At 39.4% G+C, this 19,794-nt stretch overlaps 1 protein-coding gene across 3 annotated transcripts in view; it reads left to right on the plus strand.

Annotated features, from left to right (window-relative positions):
* The window catches only part of ANK2 (ankyrin 2), a 749,119-nt gene that overhangs the window by 315,567 nt on the left and 413,758 nt on the right, over positions 1-19,794 (plus strand). The window lies entirely within an intron of this gene.

The raw sequence follows: 19,794 nt of genomic DNA on the forward strand, positions 1-19,794 counted from the left end.
AAAATGGCACCTCTGTTAGCTGAGATAAGTAGTAAGGTAATGGCATACACATAGGTGTGCACAGCCTACTTCCTTAGGGCATGGGTGCTCACCTTGTGGCCCACCAGCTGTTGTTTAACTACAAGTCCCATGAGGCACTGCAAGGTTGACAGTTAAAAGCATGACTCCCAAAGGCATGAAGACACTTGTAGTTCTGCAGGGGGGGGGGCACAGGTTGAGCACCCATGCCTTAGGGTGTGCACCCCAGAACTCAATGTGTGTGTGTATATATAGGCAGGGAATAGTGTCAGTAGAGCAGTGGACATGTCAGTAGAGGAGTGAAGTAGTTTTTCATTCTTTTATTATTTTTTAAAATTGAATTTTTTATTTTTTTTTCAATAATTATTTGTCATTTTTTTTTTACATTTTTTTATTTTTTTAGCATCCTTGTTGGGGGGGGGGGCTTTGATGAAATATAAGGGGTCTAAACAGATCCTTGATGTCTTGTTTTGAGACAGAAAAGGAACAGAGGACAGAGATTCCCCAGTCCCTTTCTCTGCAGCCTCAGCTGCACTGGGCAGTGAATGAATTGGAAGTGCTCTGTGCTGAGCTGCTTACTGTTCATTCACAAACTGAAGCGTAGGAAACACACTTTACTATGCTTCATGTATGAATGAACGCAGTGAAGGATCAGTACTAATCACTCACTGTGTTCATTCAGAAAAAGAAGGGGCTGGTAAATGGCATATTTACCGACCCCTTCCCTGCTCTTTATCCAGGAACATCTCCCAGGTGGGAGAAGAGCGTTTTGAGAAGGGGGTGATAGACACAGTAGGGGGCAGCAGGGGGGAATCTGTGCTGCATAGAGTTAATAGGGTGCGCACACCTATGAGTATACATAATGTTACATACTGTATATTAGTTGTTATTCTGTGCTCTTATCGTGGTTTTACAGTATTGTCGGTAACAGAGGAAAGTTTAGATTTAGTTGATATTCCAGGTTTTGGTACAAATTAATTGATCTGCTATATAAATTTATATTTAAAGCCTTAGCACCACCATTCTGCTCCATTCATTTAATGCTATCAAAATCAACTTTGGGGTCCATCTTGACTGTATGGGTTCCATTTTGATAAAGAATGTGTTTGTTTTGTAAGGGAATGATACATAAGTAGGCCGGATACCTGTCTGACTGAAGATAAACACATGGTAAAAAGGTGTTATGTTTTACTGAGACTTATAGGAAGCCAATGGGTTATATCAACACATAAGTGATATAATAGTTCTCCATTGACTTTTCTGTTAAAGGATTTTCAAAATTCCCAATATTTGAATAAAATATAATTAAAATCAATGTTTCTAAACTAATAGCATGCTGTGGATTGAAGTGATTTTTTTTTTCTACCATGCAATTATAGAAATCTTTATCCATCTCCCAGGGGAAGGTAAATCGTGAAAGTGAATCTTGTTATGAGTAATCTGGTCCAATTACCGCTAAATGCTGTACCCCTCGTTTACGGCCTTATGCAGTTATGGACATATGCCAGTAAAGCAGAATACTGCTGTTCTGGGTATACATCCCTGAACGCATGCATATTATGCTAAGCAAGTACCACTCAGTACAGCGTTCAGCCCCATCCAGCAGCAGCACTTTTCATTCTGCTATTGACTTTGATAGGCTGCAGGCAGGGGGGCTGGGTATTGTACCTGTGCCTCTCGTGTGCACTAGAGCGCTAGAATTGGATGCACACAGGCTAAACGCCTAGTGTGCAAGGGGCCTAAAGAACAGGAACTTGCTTTGTAAATCATTTGGAAAGCTTTATTACCACAAAGCAAGTGGAAGTTCTTTCCATCTGTGTGAATGAGACCTTAGACCCTTTAAGGGCACCTATGCGCCAAAATGTTGTCGTAATTATCGTTGCATAAACTGTAAAGCAAATAATAGTTCATTGGTCTTCAGTGTTGAGTTCAGCTTCTGATAGATGCGTCCTGCAGCTCGGCAGTCAGCAGGACATTATTCAGTTGCACACATTCTTACTAATTAGATGATCAAGGGGGCTTTAATAATGCCTGACAGTGATTGATGTACAAATTCGCTCTTATGTCTCTTAAGGCTGCATTGATTGGTCCATTAGTCTGCAATTCAAATAAACTTAATTGATGCTATATTCTTTAGGAAAAATCAAGAGGAAGAAAAACGAAACATATCAGATTTGTGCTTCTGGGTTTTTACATGAGCCCGCTTACTGTATATCACCTCACATAAAAGAATTAGCTAGCAGACCCTCCCAGGTGGATAGGAACAGAGCAATCTGCTGCTGCAGAGAGAACTTGCTGCTGGAATATTTGAGACAAGTAAGAAGCCAGGGGCTGACTCAAGTCACCAGGCCTTATCCGAGAAGGCACCACCGTAATGATAGCAGAAGCAAGATCTTAGTTTATCTTCCAGACACCTCTGTACCACGCACGGTAGTTAACAGCTACTTTTTAAAAAACATTTTTATGTGGGTCAAGTGATCGTTCTGATTTGTGTAATCATTTCATACACTATAGGAGTGTGGGATTTTTTTAGCGCATTAATGCAAGACTTTTATTGGCACACCAATGTATGTTGTACTGAAAAGGCCTTTTTTTTTCAATTAACTTTTCAACGTTCATCCACAGGCAAAAATAAAAACACCTGCCTCGTTTTTTTTCTCAGCAAATAGCAAGGCAACATGTCTGTTATAATATGCTTGAGGGCCAGGTACATATATTGTATTTTGCATGTGTGTAATGATACCGTCATTTACACACATTAGGATTGTCTTCTACAGATGGACAAGTGCTACTACATGAGCCCACAGCTGTGAATGCAGATTGGGAGGTATCAAAAATGGCACAAGAAAATGTTCCTTGGAAAGAAAACCTTGTGTTTTCTTTTTTTTTTCCAAAAACATTTTATTGAAATTTTAGTTACTTCCATACAGAAGTTAGCCGTATGTCAATTACAGAATAGAGAGTAAAAAGTCCTATCTGTAAGTACAATAGTTATATATAGTATTCAGTATACAATTTAAAGCAAAAGTCTACGGCTTATGGTTAGAGGTAATTACCATTATTACAAACATAGTAGAACAAGTAACATTTAGTGAATAGTCCAGCATCTAACTTACCTTTATTTTCACAGAAACAGTGTCACAATTACACAAGTCAACAGTTCACAACCATGACATAACATTCATTATGAAAATTGCTAATCACATGGCTAACAAGATTTGTTGTTAGAAATACTGCTATGCTATAATGTCATTAAATTGTATGATGGTTTAACGAAATTACACTGTGAGCAATAGGAAGCAACACAGTTTCTCCTTTTATTATATTTTCCTTAACCAGGTAGCATCCTGCTTAATTCCAGAAGGTAGAAAAGAATGAATGAGAGAGAAGGAAAAACACACCTGGTCGCCCCCCATTACTTATTGGCTGAGCTCTTCGGGGCAGGTTAGGGCACCAACTACTGCTGAGAGGCTAGAGGGGACTGTTTCTTATAAATGAAATAGGGAGTCCAGACTTTCCAATATTTCTCATCTTGTTCTTTCAGCACCATTCTCCATTTGTTGGATTTCTGTTATCTTGGCAAGCCAATGTGATCTAGCTGGAGGGGTGGTACTCTTCCACAGCTCTTTCACAACTCCGGGATACATGCCTTAGCTGCAGTTGTGCAAGATGTATTTTAGGAGTGAATTTCTGTATTTTTTAATAGATAGAGGGATATCATGTAACAAGAAAGCTGCCGGGTTTTCACCAATGCTACATTTACTTTTGGGACAGTCTGCATTTATCCTAGTACACATGGGCCGAATGTCAGGCAGCATCGGCCGCTTTAAAAGGAACTGGACAACATTGGCCCGTGTGTACTGCAGCTGGTCCGACAGAAGACGGCTGTTCGGCCGGCTTGTGTTAAAGAGGTATGACCAAAACAGGTCTGCTAAACAAGCTCCTGATCATTGACTGAGAGCACTGACCAGAGTGTTCTGGTGGGGGGGGGGGTCCCCCTCTCAAAACACAATAGAACACAGCAGGTTAGATCACTATACTAATATTTGATTGTTTGTACAGCGCCTCCTCCTAAGCTGTCAGTTTATTTACATTCAGCCTGCTGGCTTGAACAAAAAAAAAAATAGCAGTGTGTATTGGCTTTACTCTCTTCAGTGTTCTGGTGCAGGACATTGTAAAATGCACCCAACTTTATGCAGCACTCTGCTTTATGCCCTGTACACACGGTCAGACATTCCAACAACAAAATCCGTCAGATTTTTTCCCGACAGATTTTGGCCCAAACTTGTCTTGCATACACATGGTCGCACAAAGTTGTTGGAAAATCCGATTGTTCAGAACAAAGTGACGTACAACACATGGGATGGGACTATAAAAAGGCCAGTAGCCAATAGCTTTTGTCTTGTAATTTATTCTAAGTATGCGTGGCACTTTGTGCATCGGAATTGTCTACACGAGATCGGAATTTAAACAATTGGATTTTGTTGTCAGAGAATTTTAGATCCAGATCTCAAACTTTGTGTGTCGGAAATTCAAAAGTCAGATGGAGCCCACACACGATCGGATTTTCCGGCAACACAGTCCGATCGCACATTTTCTATCGGAAAGTCCGACAGTGTGCACAGGGCATTCAAGTTTGAGATTTAAATGGAATATACCAAATCCGCCGATTACAAGTGATTTTTGCATGGCTGCACAACACTGATTTTGATTAACGTTGCACATTCTATCAAAATTATATCTGCTGAATATGTTTTGGAAATGTTGTCTAAACCATACATTTTTCGCTGATAACATGGAAATAGCAGGTAATATTATTTTAAGAATTTATTTTATAGACACTTTGGCTGGAAAATATTAAAATGGTTATGTACATCATATTATTGTGAGTTTAGTCCATACTATTTCCTGGGCTAGTTTGCTTATTTTCCAGGCTAACAGAATTTCCATTTTTCTGTTATATCAGTGTATGCTACTTGTGAAAAATATAGTAAATACATATAGAAGCAGGAAGTGGTTAACCATTCCTGGCTGCTTCATTTTCAGACTCAACAGCCTGATGATGACAGCACTTCTGTCTGTTCCCATAACTTCACTTCTTCCCAGTGCTCCTAGTGTGCCTAAATATCTGACATTAGTTCCACTAGCCTGACTGGAATGTGCCTTTCCATTGTTATGCTTTGCCACCGCTACGTCTTTCAGTGCAGCTGAAGTCTCTTCATGTCTATTTAGTAGATAGATCACTTCTCTGTTTATCGCAGGTGCATAGGGCCATATATCAAATTTATTAGTATACAGGATTTATATAGCGCCACCCGTTTTACAATTTAAGATTAAAATAAAATGTTGAAATTAAAATAAAATTGTAAGGATGGCATCTGGGATAGTTACTTACAATGAAGTGAAAAGGAAACAAGGACTGTCTCAATAAGAGACCATTTGGGCTTTAGAGGAAAGACTTTATGTATGGATCATTTTTGCATCCTTTTCTATGATTTTGAGTCAGAGGCTCAAAATGTGATTTTGAGTCAAATGGGGAACTTTTGCTGTTGTTTAATATTTTACTTTATTATGCTATCAAAAAATGTATTTAGCAAATGTAGGTTAGCCTTCCTAGAACTGAAATCCACCATTATTAAGTTCTATGCTTCCTTCTGTATTTGCTTAAATCAATTCTGTGAGAAGAAAAAGATGAAAAAATTCTCATAAAAAAAAGTCACACCACTGGCATGTAACTCTGACCTTTGTTACACCAGTCAACGAATCTTCAGCATCTGGCACAATTCCCGTCTGTGTCACTCCATTGTTCTCTATCACTTTAAAGCGGAACTTCACAAAAAAGGGGAAGTTTCACTTTTCTGCTCCCCCTTCCCCAACTCCTCTTCAACTTTTAGATAGATTTTTTTTGGGGGGGGGCAGGTATCTGGTTTTGACAGGTACTGGCTCCTACTTCCATCCACATCGCCTAGGTGATGCTCACAGCCTCTGAGGACACGTCACAGGTCCCAAAAGACCACGGGACTATTCACACAGCGCAACGTGGCCTGGGCATGCATAAGGGAAGCTGGCTGTGAAATTGCAAGGAATCACAGCCAGTTTCCCACAGTTAGCATGGCAGTGTTGGGGACCTGACGACCGTTGAAGGACTGGTGCAGGTGAAGACAGCACTGGATCCCTGGACAGGTAAGTGTCCTTTCATAGAGTCAGCAGAAACAGTATTTGTAGTTAATGTTTTATTTATTTATTTATTTTTTGGGGAGGGGGGGAAGCAATGACTGAAGAACCACTTTAAGTGTGAACTATACAATACCTCCTATTTGTCCCTGTTTTGACGCAGTAGTCCAGATCAGTGGTTCCTGAAATTCATCACCTATTCCAGTACTTGGATCTGGTGTGTTGGATGTATGTTGGATGCCTGGTCTCCCAATGGATTTAGTGATTCCTTTGTCATGCCCGTATATCAATATTTTGTCTTGTAGTAAAGTAGGGCTCAAAGGAAGGAACCACAGCATGCAGAAAGGGACCAAGCATGTGACATTCCTGGAAGTGTTGGATGCTGAAGATTTCTCAACCAGCATAGCTTCTGTAGACATTGTATATTAGCGACATGGACACTGGGAATTGTAAATATTAACCCCTCACTTTGCAGGGAGACCTTAAGAATTTAAAGTAATTTCAAAGATGAACTTCAGTCTAATAGCCAAATACATAGATGTCACACAGCACATTCTTGCCTGGCAGGGCAAACTACCTGTTTTTTTTCTCTGCTGCAGCTAAGTAACATAGGCCTTGTCCCTACCCAGCCTGTGAGTGGACATTGAAAGAATAGCAGCAGACTAATCAGCTAATTTCTCTGTCACTCTACTCTGATTTCCTCTCATCATGTCTCTTGTTAGGACATGAGTACTGCAGCACTACTGAATGGCTCCTTGTGCTGCCTTTCTCTCTTTAATTCAGAGGGACTGCAAGAGGTTAAAATCAATAAATTGCACTGCTTACAAGTACCTACTTTTGAAGTTGATTTTATAATTGTCCTCCTGATCCATTCTACAGATGACAAGACCTACCCAACGCTGGATGCGTGGCCCTGGAAACTCCTGAACAAGTACTCCAGGCTTTGTTTCCTACCCATGCATGTGCTCCAATAGAGTTGACTGTGCATACATGGGTAGGAAACAAAGATGGGAGTGCTTATTTGAGAGTTTTGGGGCTGCGCATCCAACGATAAGTATGTCCTGCCACCTGCATGTGGGGGCAGTAATATTAGCAGCTGTAAAGTAAGAATTGAATTGCAAAATGTAGCACAGCATGGTAATGTATTAAAAAAAACTGTAATGTATATGGAGGTTTTTGGGAAAATTACATTTGTACTAATAATTTGATAACTATTTTGTACACTTGCATTTGTTTACTTATGTTTCACACATAAGGCAGTGTGAATGCAAATCAACTTTAAGCTACAAGAAAATAAGAACTCAGAAGCAGGTCAGGAGTAATTACAAGGCAATACAATTACTGTACACACAGAATGGTATATTAAGACAATATTAACAATGCAATACCCCAAAGAAATCAGATTATCATGAAACACAATATATTGGCTGTGAGCTATGGCTCATGAAGTACATGTGACTGTAGCTTTGTTTTGTAGAGTGCAGAGTACCATCTGGTAAAAAAATGAAATCTTCACATTGTCTTCAGGTTTTGCTTTCAGCGGGCCGTTCTTCTTTTCCCAATAAACCTCCATTCTGGATTGCACGAACATGACTAATGCTGGCAATATTTTTAAAGACCAAAGTTTAGATTGCCTGCATTTAGGAGCATTCATTTTGACGAGAACACTTGTCACATATGGATACAGTTTTTATATTAGAAAAAAGAATGCAAAGTCATCCTCGGATGAGACGCTGTAATAAATTCGATTAGAAGCACAGTGCATGGAGAAATAAACTGACGGAAAGGTTGTGAGGCAGTCACGGTGAATTTTATGTGAGAAGACACTGAGGACATTTTGTCACTTGCCAGGGTCAAGAGCAGTACTGAAGGTAAGAGGCTGAGTCAGGCTGAGAGTGAGGGAAGCTACGACCATATTATCCATATTGTGTGCTGTAGGACCAAGACTGACTGTTCCCTTGCGTTATTTGCCAGTTGCTTCGTAATAATGCAGGGTACAATAATATGGAAATTCTAAATACAATCACTTCAGCCCAATGCTCTGCCTGTTTGTTTCATACCAGGTACAGGAATATAACTAAGCTATTTAAGTAACTAAGTCTATAAATCCTAAACAGGACGCAAGCTTTTTTAATAAATGATGGTAATATGGATGGAATCTTGTGCACTAGATATTTATTTTTGTAATTTTATTTCCCGGAGTACCTTTGAAGGTGAAACTTTTTTTAGTAACTTTACTTCATCTTCTTTGTTTCATCACTAAGAACAATTGTGCGCTGCTATTATAGTATAGCATTCTTTTTTCTGTACATCAGGCATAAGATTCAGTTAACTGAAGCTGTTTAGAGATGGTAAGCCAGAATTGTTGGATGTAGTTTAGCAAATTACAGATTACTATGCATGCTTTGAGGAAGGCTTTGTAAGCTGAAACACTTTAGCATTTTGGATACTGTACCTGCATTTATGTATCCAATAATGAATTTGTGAAAAAGCCACCAAGTTGCCAGCTATCATCATTATAAAGCGGAATTAATTCTGTCTTCGTCCCCGTTAAACTGGCCATAGACAGTCAGAATCTCAGCCGGTTCAGCAGGGACCAGCCAAGATTCGAACAATGTATGGGCAGGCTGAATGTACCCAAGTTCATTAACTTGGGTACAACCAGCCTGCCAGAGTTTTCATGAGATTATGCCAGTGGCTATAGCCAATAGCAATAATCACTGTGTGTTCTTCCAGCCGGGGGGAAGCTCCCCCAGCCCCCCCCCCCCCTTTAACACTGGCTGTAACCCGTGGTTGCAGGAAGGAAAATCGATCCATCTATGGCTGAACCATACAATTTATAAATCACAGATGCCTGTATTCTTAGATTGTGCAATTATCTGCTTAAAGCGGAAGTAAAGTTCTGCTGTAAGGTTCTCTGAGCAGGCAGGCTCTTTATTGCAGGAGAGACATGCAATGTCTCTTCTTCAATAAACTACACGTATATGCCTGCTCACAGAGATCACTGGATTGTAAACAGCTGTACATGCACATCTCAGCATACAGCTGCCTGTGTGCCAGATTGACTACCTCCTGCGCAGTGACATCATCCCTTACCAGCCATTGAAAAAGCTGAAAACTTGCACAGAGGAGAAGATGCTGGCGCTGATAAGGGACCTTTGAAAACCCATTGGTTCAACTTTAGGAATCTATATGCAAATATGCAAGCTAATCAAACATTTGTGAATCTCTTGTGGTTTACTGGGCTTCACCTGGGCCTACCCAAGCTAAGCAACCAATCTAGTAACGGTACCCTTACCACAGATATCTAAATAAGAACTTTGAAATGATTATTATTATTCACTATTTATATAGCACCAACAGTTTACGCAGCGTTTTACAATGTAGAGGGGGGACAACACAATTACAGTACAGTTCTATACAGAAGGGACAAGAGGGCCCTGCTTGTACAGCTTACATTCTAAAGGGATGGGGTGGTGGTACAAAAGGTAATAAATGTGGGGAATGATTTCATGGGGGGTGGCTCAGGGACAGTTGTTAGGCGGGTGTGGGATAGGCTTCCCTGAATAAATGAGTTTTCAGGGATCTCCTAAAGGTGGACAGGTTAGGGGCTGATCGGACAGACTGGGGCAGGGAATTCCAGAGGATGGGAGAAGTGCTGAAGACGAGCATGAGAGGCGGTAACAAGGGAGCTAGAGAGCAGGAGGTCCTGGGAGGAGCTGAGGGGCGAGTTGGGCGATATCTGCAGATGAGGCTGGTGATGTAGCTGGGGGCGATGTTGTGGATGGCCTTGTATGTTGTGGTTAGCATTTTGAATTTTATACGGTGGGGTAAGGGAATACCCGATTACTAAGCAATGTTTATCCTATATTTATCCAGCTAAATTATGTATCATGTAGGAAATGTATAAAGTGCATCATGCTAGTGAATCAAATAATATTCATATGAAAATCAATAATAATATTAAATGTTACTTGTTACTTTGCTGGCATCAAACACTTTATACAATTCAAATATAATTCAAATACTTTATTTAAATTTGACATAATTATAGATTATTTGTATTCTTCAGTTGTATTCTTAAAGCCATGATGGGGATGTTTTCTGATCGTTTAAACAAGTCTTTTATCTCATTTAGGAACAAATCTGTATTATTGGACGATTAACTTTTGATGTGGTGCTTTAGTCTTAAGACCCTCTCAATGGCTATATGCAAGTGACTGATCGTTTTCTTGTGTTTAGTTCAGCTCCTGATGATATCAGTTCCTAAAACAAGTCACAATAAACTACACATAGTAGTGCCTTGATATGCAGTGGGCTACATTTATCAGATTGAAAATCTTGACAACCGAGATTGTATATGAGCAGTTGCTATGCATGCACTCGGAGATACCATTCCCAAAGACAAAGCTGGCTTTTTACACTTACTTTATCACTGGTGAGCTGCCTTGCACCCCGGAGTCTGAATCTGTCATCTGTTCTTTGTACTCTGTTTTCTTTTACCCTCGGGTTACAAGCATAGAAACGGGGCCTTCTCTGTTTGGACAGTTTGTTCTGGTCATAATAGGAGCATTTTACTGTGCTGACCCTCCTGTGAATCTGAGACAAGCACTCCATGTAAGACTTTCTGGTAAACACTTGGTCATTAATTGATCTTCTGCCAGAATGCAGCCACTTGTTGGCAGGCATTGACTAAATAACAGTTATTCACATAGTTATCATAAATTGGAACATTATTTTATTGTCATATTTCCCAAGAAAATTAATTGGATTGTAAAATATAATCTCAGAAATGTTTTTTCCGTTCTATATATGCTAGCTGGTTTGTTAAAATATATTACTAATTCGTTTGGAACATGATATTCACCATAGACAAAAACCTGTACATTATTTGTGCAGTTTTTACCTTAAAGCCCAACACCACTTTTCATACAGTGGGAGGGATTTACTAAAATGGGAGTATGCAGCTCTGCATATACACCAATCAACTTCCAGGTTTTATTGTCAAAGCCTAATTGAACAAGCTAAAATAAGAAGCTTATTGGCTACCATGCACAGCTGCACCAGATTGAGTGCCCTGTTTTTAATTAATCTCCTTCAGTGTTTTTTTTTTAATTAAATAGTCCAAAAGTGTAAAAACTAAAGAAACCGCTTTTACTGCAATACTCAACGCTTCTACAGCACTATTCCCCACATACTTACCAGCAGGTTGAATGAAAAAAATAATTTGACTCCCCCATCAACACAGAGTGTGCTGATGGAGGAATCCCTCCCATGGAGCTTTTGTATTCTGACAATGGGAAGAGTTCCCTGCTGTCACAATACAATAATTAGTGTTGCCAGCTATAGCCGGTGGAACTGATCAAGCAAACAAAACCTGACAGGCTGGTTGTACAAAAGTCGATCAAGAGATCGACTTTTGTACAACCAGTCTGCCCATAAATGGATTGAAATTTGGCTGATCAAATTTAAAACCTTCTATGGTGTGCCTTCACCCTCTCTATTTGTCATATCTAACGTTATCATCAAAAGCATTAAATGGGAGATCTTCCAATGTTGACACTGGTTCTGGTGACCCTGGCAAGAGAGATTTCCTCTCACTTCCTCTTTTGGCTAAGGAAGAGGAAGTGATGGAAAATCTCCCCAGTGACACACAGATGGGAAAAAAATTACGGTGTATAACCCTCTCTTACTCTATCCAAAATGAAAAAAATAAAGTTTTGCCTTTAGTTCTACTTTAAGTTTAATGTTTCAAGCAACATTTTTAGAAAGGCTAATTACCTCAAAATATATGGTTGTTTATTGTGTTTGCTGAACATTGGTGAATAGTCATAGACATAGTCATTGGGGTTTATTTACTAAAGCAAATCCACTTTGCACTACAAGTGCACTTGCTGTAGATCCGAGGGGGCATGCAAGGAAAATAAAAAACAGCATTTTACGCTTTAGTTGGGGATTATGGCTTAGCCTTCAAACCTTTGTCATGCTTTCACAAAAACAAATATTCATTAGCAACCTCAAATACATGTTTATACCATGATTTTTTTTTTTGTTGTACATTTCACATATTGAGGTATTGATTAGTTACATAGTTAGTAAGGTTGAATAAAGACACTAGTTCAACCTGAGTGAGGTGTCCACAATTGTCCCTATACCTGTACATTGCACACTCACATCGAGCCCACAATCCAAGCCAATTAACTTAACACAGGGAGAACATGCAAACTCCAGGCAGGTAGTGTTGTGGTTAGGATTTGAACCAACAACCCTTTTTACTGCTAGGTGAGAGTGCTAACCACTACACCACTGTGCCACCCATCAATCTTATTAACAGAGATTAAAAATATCTATAACTTCTTTAATTTGACGGGCTATTCTATCCAGATTTTATATGCCAGTTTTGAGTTGAGGCCCCTGGGTTCATTCCTTCACACTGTGCTCACCTCAGATCTCCTCCTGCATTGTCCAGAATACAAAAGAATTAAAGATCCAGTAGGGGAAACGATTGCATGTTGACGTGTCTCTGGCAAGTGCCCAGGGTCAAGTGTAAAGAATTTGCCAATGCAGTCTCCAAGAGATGTAAGGGTCGAGTGGGTCATTCATCCTACAGGGCCCAATCTTGACTACAATTTGAGCTGTGGGAATACTAATTCTTTAAGGATAGTAAAACTAGTTGGTAAATTAGGCTGGGTTCTGTGATAAAAGTGAGCCTCTTTATCGTTAAATCTGTTTTACTTGAGTTCAAATACTTGTCTGTATTCCGATAAAAGAATGTAAGGATTAAACTTCCAAATGTGGTCATTATTTTAACAATTCATATTGTGAATTGGTCACTTCTGTTCCTTTTTGCACTGTTTTTATCTAGTTAATTTTTCATCTGGAAACTCAAATATGCATCTTTTCCCACTGGATTCTTTTGATCTGCCGCATACAAAAAGCTATTTTAGTCTTACAAGGAGAGAGTACTTGTTCTGCCCACTCAAACTACAGCATGCTGAAAATTTTCTTTGGCCTGAGACCCAACCTGTGTGATAGAGGGAACCAAAGAAAAGCAAGGTTAAGCACAAATACATTATTGTTGCCCATTTGCATAGGATATAAAAACGTTTTTTCTTTTTAATAGAAGACCCTACTGTAAACAATTAACTGATGGTAATAATTTAAATATATAAAAATAAACATTTTGAAGCAACAAAAATTAAAAATGTTGTTGTGACTGCTGGCTCACTGTTATGGGAAGAGAAGTTTTATGTAAAAGACATGGTGAATTATCTGAATTAGTGATGCTCTTGTTTACGTATATAACCCAGGGTGACTGGATCTGGGTTCTATTAAAATATTATCATGCAACAGAACATGCTACCCCACAGTAAATAAAATTATTAGTAGCACAACAGTTCTTGCAGTTTGTAATCTTAATAAGACCATAAGTGAAGTAAATAATAATAAATTAATGTAAAAATGGTCTATTTAGAATTTAAGGGACCTTTGTAATGTTTTCAGATATACACTTCAAAAAGGTCACGTAAATAATTTTATTAGTGTATCTTAAAAGAACAATTGTTTCGATGCATTGTTTATAATTATATATGTGTATGGGGGGCATTATTGGTTGTTTATGCTTGCCCTGCTTCATGCTTGATTCATAATATTTGTACCCTGCCGACCCTTTTACCACACAAGGTCTGCATAGCAGACAGGGTCTGTCGGATTGAAGAAATAGGCTCTGCAGAACAACACCTCAATGCTGTTGATAGCCTTGGTCCATGTGATCTGGGCTGCCAATGCTTTACAAAAAAATATATATATATATATAATTTGTAATTCTGACTTCTGATGATTTAGTTAGTGTGGATTCTAATGGTAGATCTGCTTTAATGACAAAAGCTGTTTTTTTATTAGGCGTATTTGGTTAATCTTTTCTGATATGGTATACATGTACTGGAAAGCTATTTTACATTATTAAAAAATGGATACAAACAAAGTAAATTTAACAGTGACATTATTGTCAACATGTGAACGTATCAAATAAAGTCATGTGTCATTGTTATGCTTTGTTATACTTTAGGGTCTTAAAGGTAACATGTGGTTTGAGAAAGCATAGCTCCTAACTGAGAAATGATGACCCATCATTGTTATTAGTGGGAAGAACAGTGTCCCGTCATTTGTGTCAGTGGGAGTAATAGTGCCCCATCATTGTTGTCAGTGGGAGCAATAGTGCCAAATTATTGGTGACAATGGGAGGAAGAGTGTCCCATCATTGATGTCAGTTGGAGGAATAGTGTCCCATCATTGGTTTCAGTGGGGGGAATGGTGCTCCATCATTGGTGTCAGTGGGAGGAATAGTGCCCAATCATTGGTGACCCAAACTAAATTGACAGGTGGCAGTCAAAGCTCCAATGGATCCTCTTATGTAGCAACCGCTTGGAGTGCAGACAAGGACAGAGCTCATCCCAACTCTAGACATCTGATGGAAAACAGGAAAGTCCCACAAGAGCGACTTTCAGGACTTTCCCCTTGCCCAATCATTTGTATCAATGGGAAGAATAGTGCCCTATTGCTGGTGTCAGTTGGAGGAATAGTGCCCTATTGTCAGTGGCAGGAACTATGCTCCACTGTTGCTGATAGTGATTGGAATAATGCCCCAAGGTCTGGATAAAAGCAAGCAATGGGCCACAGTTTGGACAGGTTTAAAGACTATAATCTAATAGGAGAAACAGCAATGAGTGTGAGTGCAGCACAGGAGATGCAATGCTGTGACTGGGAATGCTTTCAAACATGGCTAAAACAGGTTATAGAATATGCAAATTTCTTTCCCTCCACCATGGGCCGAAGGAAAGAAAATTGCTTGATTCCCCACCAACATAGTTAATGTGGGGAATCCCTCCCAGAGCGATATTGTGTTCTGCTGGCGTGGAGGCTTTCCTGCCGGCAGAGCTCAATGATCCCTGCTGACAGCCGCCATTGGCAGTGGTCACATGAAAACAATCAGGCAGGCTGGTTGTACTGAGGTCAATTGATGGATCAGTACAAACAGCCTGCCCAGAGATGGATTCAATCCATGTATGGCCAGCTTAAAACTCTATGTGCTTGACTCTTTAAAATGCAAAGGAAAACAGGATCATTTATTAATACTCTTAGGTTCAATTAGTACCTTGTAAATTATAAATTGGGCAATAATAATGATTATGATAGCCTTGAATGTTATAACATTTTTACAAGCAGATACATACACATAGTCCATATCTACTAACAGCATTCTGATGTTTTAAGTGCTTGCACCTTGAAGCAGATATATAAAGAGAGCACAGAATGCCCTTGAGCAATACATAGATCAATAAACAATACCTTTAACAGGCATGCAGTATTTTATTGTTGAGTCTAATGATCATGCTGTGAGTGGACATTTTCTCACAGATCTATTCTCACGGGACCTGACCGGTTGTGTATAGGAAGTGGTGCGAAGGCCCTTTCTTTCTGTGGACACTCACTGAGGGAATCCTCACTCATTATTTATGGCTAAAGAGCTTAGCAAGTAAACCATTTTCAATAAGGACAGTACACTTGCATTTTTAACTGGATAAATACATAGAAGTTCATCATCATCTAATAATTAATAGATATTCCTTAAACGGGATACACTTTTAGAAGATTGAGATGTTGGATCTATAGTATAACAAGATCTATGGCAAAGTAGAATACTGAATTGTGTGGTGAACCCAAAACTGATATTTTAGTAGCTGGATTGACTCCCCCGGTGACAACAGTAGCCTGTGATGCTACTGTAGATAGCATTTCATACCTGCCATGGCCACTGGACCCTATAGATTTATTAATGTATTTGGCATCACAGATAATACAGGAGGGTGGATACACTGCTTCCTTCAGCTTCATAAAAGCAACACTGTGCCAGAAGGACTGGTACTGCTATGTTGCTGCTGGAGTCCCCTGACTTCACGCTAGTCTGGTCTGATCCTACACTTGAAGACACTTCTAGGTGTTGCCTGCTGTTAGGATACAGGGGATTCCGTTGTCCTATCCCATCAATACTGTGGAAGTTCCTTGGCCTGTTGCAGTTCATTGCTTTAGGTAATTCCTTGTCAGTGTTTTTTGTGATTGAATTTAGCTAAGGGTAGTTTCTGCTTAGATCAAGTAGTCTTTATAAATTCAGAACAGAACCTACGGTACATAGAAATTCCTGTGTTACAAACATGTCTTTGGAAATATAGGGGCTTTTCTACTCTTCAGCAATTTTTTTACTTATTCATCATGGATGTGTGTCAATTGCCTGTAGTTCTTTAATTATGACTGCTATTCACATTGCAGTCTGACAAGCTTGTAAGCTGACATTGAAAAGGATAATGAAGCCATGTGTTAGGAGTGAAAAAAAAATCTGGCAATTGGAAGGTGTTAATAAGCAATGCAAAAAAAGTGGCATAAAAGAAACAAAATACATGCTGCTGAAACCCCAGTATGTAGATTTGGTGCCAATTTGTGCTTTCTTCTATTTATAAATACAGTACTATGCCTCAAAGGGTAATATATATTACAATGTATACAGTACTATACAAACTTGATTTTTGCCTGCATTTTATTTCATCCTAATTATAGTTCTGTTGCAGTTCTTCTGGATGGTCTTAGTATAAGTACCTTCTTACAAAGATACATTCTTAAAGAACACAAAAAAGTTAATTGTATTAACTCTATCTTAAAAAAGTTTTTGTTCAGCTAAGTTTTGCAATATGTAAAACTTCATTGTGATCTTGATGGTTGCAAAAGAATGGCTACAAGGTTGAATAATGGTACGATATTAATATAATGTGTTGTAAGCATACATTTGCTGTTTGTCCAACGTAAGTTGACAAGGAAGATATATATTTATTTTTTAAATCTAGAAAGAACATTTTGCACAAAACTGTGTTTTTGAGTTAACAACACTTTCAGCATGGAGATGCAAAAAAAAAAAATATCACCCATTTAATGCAATCCTATGGTTACCTCAGAGCTGTTCTTAAGCTGCATTGAACCTTTTAATCACCAGAGGTCTGAAAAGTAATGGCATCTGCTGCTCGTTATAAAGCTACTCATACATGGGTTGATTTTTATCCAGATTAGCTTGCTTGCGACCTAATTTTCCAATAACTGTAATGTGTATGTGGCCCGAACTACTGTGCCTGAATGATGCTGCTTCTTAAAATGATTGGTCTTGTTCCAAACATTTACTATATGCCCAGTAACTATATCTGTAAAATTTGTGAAGAGAAATATTTTAAAGACTGTTCTGTCCAAGTGCAAATGGGTTCTCTGTGTCTTGATGAAATACTAAAATCACTGTAACCAAGTAGGTTAAATAACTCAAATAGAATAGTAACCTGATTTGCCTCTCCTCCTCTTTTTATGGATACTATTTGATTATAAAACAATGGTGCGGTAAATATATAGGTAAGTGTCTGTTCACATGAGACAGTGACCTTGCCTTTCTACGTGTTTGGTTTTCATATTGCTTACAATGACAACAGAGTAGCCATGAAGCTCACATCTTATGCAGACAATGTCTCGCTCTGATGTAGTGTCTGCATTTTATTTCCTTCTAATTAATAGATCTTTTGCTGTCCTTCTGGATGGGGTAGTTACATACTGCAATATTTCTCTGTCTTCAGAAGTGCATTAAGTGACCCTCAATTGTTCCAATATATGTATGACTCATTGATGATCTTTGACATAATGTGGAGGCTTCCAGAAAAAAAGGACAGTATATATGATTACTTGCAGTTTTCGTGATGTTTTCTTTTTGTTTTTTTAATGTGCATTGGGCAACTTAGTGGGTGAGATTGTTCCTACGAAGACTAAGCCCCTTGTACACACGGTTGGAGATTCTGCTAACCAAATACGTCAGATTTTGTCCGTCAGATTTAGTCTGACGGATTGTGTCCGCAACTGTTGCATACACACGGTCGGACTAAGTTGTCGAAAAATCCAATCTTTCAGAACGTGATGACGTAATTTCGTTACGATGGGACTAGATTCAGGCTAGTAGCCAATATCTTTGATGTAGGAATTTGATATGAGCATGCGTGGCACTTGGTCCGATCAAAATTCTCTACACATGATCGGATTACGTCCGACCGGCCCAGTTGGTCGGGAAATATTTCCAACATGTTGTAAAATTGGGTCCGACGGAGATTCGGACGGAATCAGTCTGATGCATACCACACACAGTCGGATTATCTGACGACACGGTCCGATAAGACGCATTCCGACGGATTCTCCGACCGTGTGTACGCGGCATAACACTTCTGCCAGATCAACAATTACCGTATTTATCAGCGTATAACACATGCCGGTGTATAACATGAACCCCAATTTAAGAGGGACGTTTCCGGGAAAAAAAAGTTTTTTTTTTCAAATAAACCACTTTGAAGCAAAATAATGGTCAGTGAGCATCAATAAAGCCTGATTAGTGCCCATCTGCAGCATCAGTGAAGCCTGATCTGTGCCCATCTGCAGCTTCAGTGCAGCCTGATCTGTGCCCATCTGCAGCTTCAGTGCAGCCTGATCTGTGCCCATCTGCAGCCTGATCTGCGCCCATCTCCCCCAACAATGCAGCTCACCATCTCTCATCTCTCGCAGGAAATCACCGAACCGTCATCTGTATACTCAGCTCTCAGTCGGCAATCACATACACAGTCCCGCCTCCGCCATTGGAATTGGACCAGCTCCTGTGATAGACAGAACACTGGTCCAATGCCGGTGGCAGAGGTGGGACTGTCTGTGTGACGTGCAAGCAAAGTGAGAGCCGAGTTAGAGCCGAGTGAGAGCCGAGTGGAGAGGAGATGACAGCTCAGTGAATTCCGGTGTCACTTGTCCTCCTCCTTCCCCTCCTAGGTACGCTGTCAACATATAACTCACACCCGCGATTTTCCCCCTATTTTCAGAGAAAAAAGTGCATGTTATACGCCGATAACTACGGTAATTGCACTGCTTCTACTACTTCTACTGTAATATCTTGCCAAATTCACAGATTGTTCAGAAGCCAGTCACTGCAGCCTTGTTGCCAGCAAGAATGAATGTTTAGGATACTTTGGGGTTGATTTACTAAAACCAGAGAGTTCAAAATCTGGTGCAGCTGAGCATGGTATCCAATCTCTAACTTCAGCTTCTTCAGTTAAATTGTTACTAAACCCACAACAGTAAAATCAGTCTGTATATGCAGGCAGGCCCCTTTCACATATGCGGTCCATTTGTCCTTTCCATCCATTCATTGAAGGATGAAAACGGACATCAATGCATCTCTATGAAAAAATGAATGTAAATGGATACTGATTGTTTTTTTTTGTTTTTTTACGGATCAAAGCTCTATTTTTCTTCCATGAAAAAAATGGATCGGACAAAAAACGGATGTAAACTGATGAATAGTCCATTTTGCATTGGTAGTGGTTGGAAATAAACTGATGAAAAACTGAAGAGCAGCTGATGATAAACTGATGAAAACCTGATGAAAAACTGATAACAAACTGATGAAAACGTCATCAGTTTTTTCTTTGAAAAGACGTGACTGAACTGATGAAATGAATGGTCCGCATGTGTGAAAGGGGCCTAAAG

Source organism: Lithobates pipiens, unplaced genomic scaffold, assembly GCF_037356315.1.
Source record: "Lithobates pipiens isolate NorthernLeopardFrog02 unplaced genomic scaffold, aLitPip1_a1.2 Scaffold_13, whole genome shotgun sequence".
Taxonomy (NCBI): Eukaryota; Metazoa; Chordata; class Amphibia; order Anura; family Ranidae; genus Lithobates; species Lithobates pipiens.